The sequence below is a fragment of the Fistularia commersonii genome, chromosome 22 (genome assembly GCF_037954325.1).
Source record: "Fistularia commersonii isolate RoL2024-O1a breed Wild chromosome 22, RoL_Fcom_v1.0, whole genome shotgun sequence".
NCBI lineage: Eukaryota > Metazoa > Chordata > Actinopteri > Syngnathiformes > Fistulariidae > Fistularia > Fistularia commersonii.
The window spans coordinates 11,663,008-11,666,777 of NC_141305.1; positions in this window are offsets into that span (position 1 = coordinate 11,663,008).

A 3,770-nucleotide genomic window follows, 5' to 3' on the forward strand; every position below is an offset into this window, starting at 1 on the left:
TAATCAACATTTGGTGTTCTTTTTTTAATTCAGTAATCAACATTTGGTGTTCTTTTTTTTATTTTAGTTTAGTCAGACTCCATAGTATAGCACAAGGGCTTCCTCATACAGAAATGGTGGCGGGCAGAATGCAAATTGTGATATGCCTGTAGAATTATTCTGATTTATTAACACAAGCCCTGCGATTACGACAAACTTTTCTGTCGAAATTTACAATATTTCGCTACAAATCTTACTGAGTAAAGACCACTTAGGACTGAGTCCAACTTTGAGTAGAGTGCAAAGCTTCATCGATGACACGGTCTGAGATCCTCTGTTAATCTCCATCTTAAAGAACACATGTATGAGAGCCCCACTGGGCGCTCCTTTTTCACACATCTTTAAGAAGACTCTTTCAGTCAAGGCAGATAAGGGCTTACAAAGTGATGCACTTTGGGACCAGGCCGCGGTCATCTATTTCTGGCACCGACAAACATGACCTTGAGCCGAGTTTCTTGCCAATTTTGGAGTTCGCTGTGACCTCCGTTGCTTTGAACTGTGCTGATGCAAGGGTGATTTTGTTCTACTTGTATCCATTTTATCTAAGAATATAGCCTCTTTGATTTGTTTTTATTTCAAGAATAGAGTGAAGATTGTCATGTGTTCATTGTGTGTCTGTTCCTGATAAAGTATGTAACCTTTTTTTTCATTTTAAGAAATGGAAATGCTGCAATGTGCAGAAGATTGTGTTTGCTATTTCTTTTGCTATGAATAAACATCTAACGATTGAAAACATTCTATTTACTTTTATAGTGGATTACATACAATTCTTTTCAGTGAATTCATGGTTGTGAAAATCTATTTCAAACTATAAGTGGCACCAAAAAAATGTATATTCCCACTTTGAAATTGATTACATTTTTAGAAAGTGAGTAAACTCACAAAGCTTGGGGCACACAGTGGTTTGCGAGCTCTGTGATCCAACAAATGTCTTGGTGGATGTTTCAGGATCCTCCCTCTAATCTCCTGCTGACAGCCGATGTTTGCGACTCTGGAGCCAAACAGATCAAGTGCACATTGTTAAAGGCTGCTTGATGTCCAAGAGGGCGAGAGCATGTTATTATTGTTACAACACCTTATGTTTCTTGGGCCTTATTAAGATGTGTTAACAGATGATGAACGTCAGTCCCATAAAATATCTGGTAGTGATACCCCCTAAAGTGCATGGCCGGGGCCAAAGGGTCAACCCACTGCCTTTTCACCTTTAGAGCAGTATGGCAGTTGCTCTGCAGATGTAGTTGATGCAAACAAATGGGCTAGCCTGATCGAATTTGTAGGCCTGCCCTCTTGGTACATTTGATCTTTTTTCCTTTGTTTGCGCTCATCTTTTAAATCTACCGGTGGCACCCTAGGCAATAAACTGCAGCTGTATCTTTTTACTCAGGATGAGCTCATTCCTGTATGGAGCCACAACTCAAGTCTAAAGGAGGTATTAATGCAGTGGCAGTTTCAGAGCTAGGAAGCACAGGCAGTTGCCTCGGGTGCAAGCATTTGGTCGAGCTCTCTGCTTTCTCAATGGGCGCTACTCTCTCGTGCCCCTCTCTCTGTTGCTCACTCACTTTCCACATCAGCTGCTAACTGCCAGTAAGGAGGCAGAGAAGCAAAGGACGAAACATCCTCCCTCTCACTGTAGAGGTCAAATGAAGAGCACATGAAAATTCTTGAAACCAAAGGGCCACCTCAACTCCACAGGTACAGCAGCAGGTTTTCCTGGATTGTAATTTAAACAAATAATAGCTTCACTGTGTCTGCAGCAGCGACAGGCTTTACCTGATGACCACCAGTACAGAGCCATTATCAGATATGGCTGCTGGGAAAGACTAGTAAGACTAGTAATACTCAACAAAAAAGGGACAGAGTGACTGGGAGAGTTAAATCCGGAATGGATGTAGTTTTCAAAAACACACTGCAGCCAGACTTTATATGATAGAAGTGCAGGATTTGATTTGTTGTATCTTATTTTTCACAAAACATAATAGTGGAGTAATGTTGCACATTCACAATATCTCCTTTTTCAAATAATCCATTTGCTGATTTTCAATGATCTCTGTTTTTGGCCAATAATCAGTAGATTTCATGGACAAAAAAAGTGGGTTTGAATTTGCTTAGATGTGCATTTTAGGCAAAAATAAAAATAATTGCCTATTTGCACATCAGCTTTTAAGATTTTTTTTGTAGATTTGTTGTTTTTTTTGGGGACGTTCGAATAGTGTTCATACTTTTTTTAAAATTCCTCGATAGAATTTGGGTAATGTACCAGCTGATTTGAAGATAAGATTATTTCCCGTTTGCTTATTGGTGATTATTTTAAAGAAAGTAAAGCAAAGTAACTCTTTGAAGAGTTGCAGGCATCTTCCTGGCAAGTTTTTCAAGAATTTATTCCTATGGTTTGGTAAACAACCACTTGAAGTTGGTGGGAAAATAACAGCATTTGACAATTAGCAATGAAATGAAGCAACAGCAACAAAATGAGGAGCGAACAGTTGAAAAATATTTGGAGTGAAAAAATAACTGAAAATGAAATAACAGCAACAAAATGAGGAGCGAACAGTTGAAAAATATTTGGAGTGAAAAAATAACTGAAAATGAAATAACAGCAGCAAAATGAGAAGCGAACAGTGGAAAACTATTTTGAGTGAAAAAGTTAATAGAATATCAAACGAAACACAAACCTATGTACTTTTATCACCGGTTTGGAGTGTGGTCATTTAACGGAAATTCGTGTGGTCTAGTAGATTGGAAGTAGCTTTCGAATTGATTGGCCATGAAAAGATATTCAAAAGCAGTTCCATTTTTCCTATTTTGAGATATTTTCAAGGGAATTTATATTATAAAAAGGCAAAAAAATAACACTGAGTCACGCTAGCAATCTTGTTACTAGCTTACCAGTGGCTTTTACATCCATACCCCGGTTGACTTGCGTACGACACCAAGCTCAGACAAACAGCCTCTGTTTTTACCCAGTGTCTGAATGTGATAAAAGATAATTTTGTTTTATTTTTACTTTTTTGTTTTTTACCCGGGAAACATCAGCCTGAGGTTAGCTTAGCAGCTACTCCGTTGAGCTATCTGTGCTCATCCTTTCTTTTTTGAAGCGACCCTATACTTTGACATCTTACTTTATTTTGGTTTTATTTTATTTTATTTTATTATTTGGTTGAGGTTTACGAAGAGGACGCGGGTCCAGACGGTTAGTGGGATTTTATCTATTTATTTGGACCCGAATTGTTTGAGTAGGAATGGGGGGGATTGAGCCCAGCGGCCCTCATGCTTTCTGGAGCCGCGCCTGATGAAGTCACACATCACTGGCAGTGTCACCTCCGAATTTTTGTGAAAATGGCGGATTAATTTTGAAAGGAACTCGTAGGACTATTCGCAGCTCAGGAACGAGCGATGAATTCAAATGAATGGTTTCCATTGTGGCTTCCCGGGCTGAGACGCTGCTGACGCGGCTCGTCCAATGACAGGAGTCCACATGCGACGCAGAGGAGAGGCGCTGTGATAAAGCCAGGCTGTTCACCGTGCGTGGAGCACAGAAAGCTGCGCCACGGCACCGCACGGCACACCAAACCAAACCGAGGACTACACTGGGCGAATGCAGTCCCGTACACAGGACACTGCCGCAGACAATTCCCACCATTTTTTTGGAAATAAGAGAGTGATCTTCATCCTGACAGGGCTGGAGAATTCAACCGTTTTTGGCGTGAAAAGGGGACACCCTAGTCTGTCGG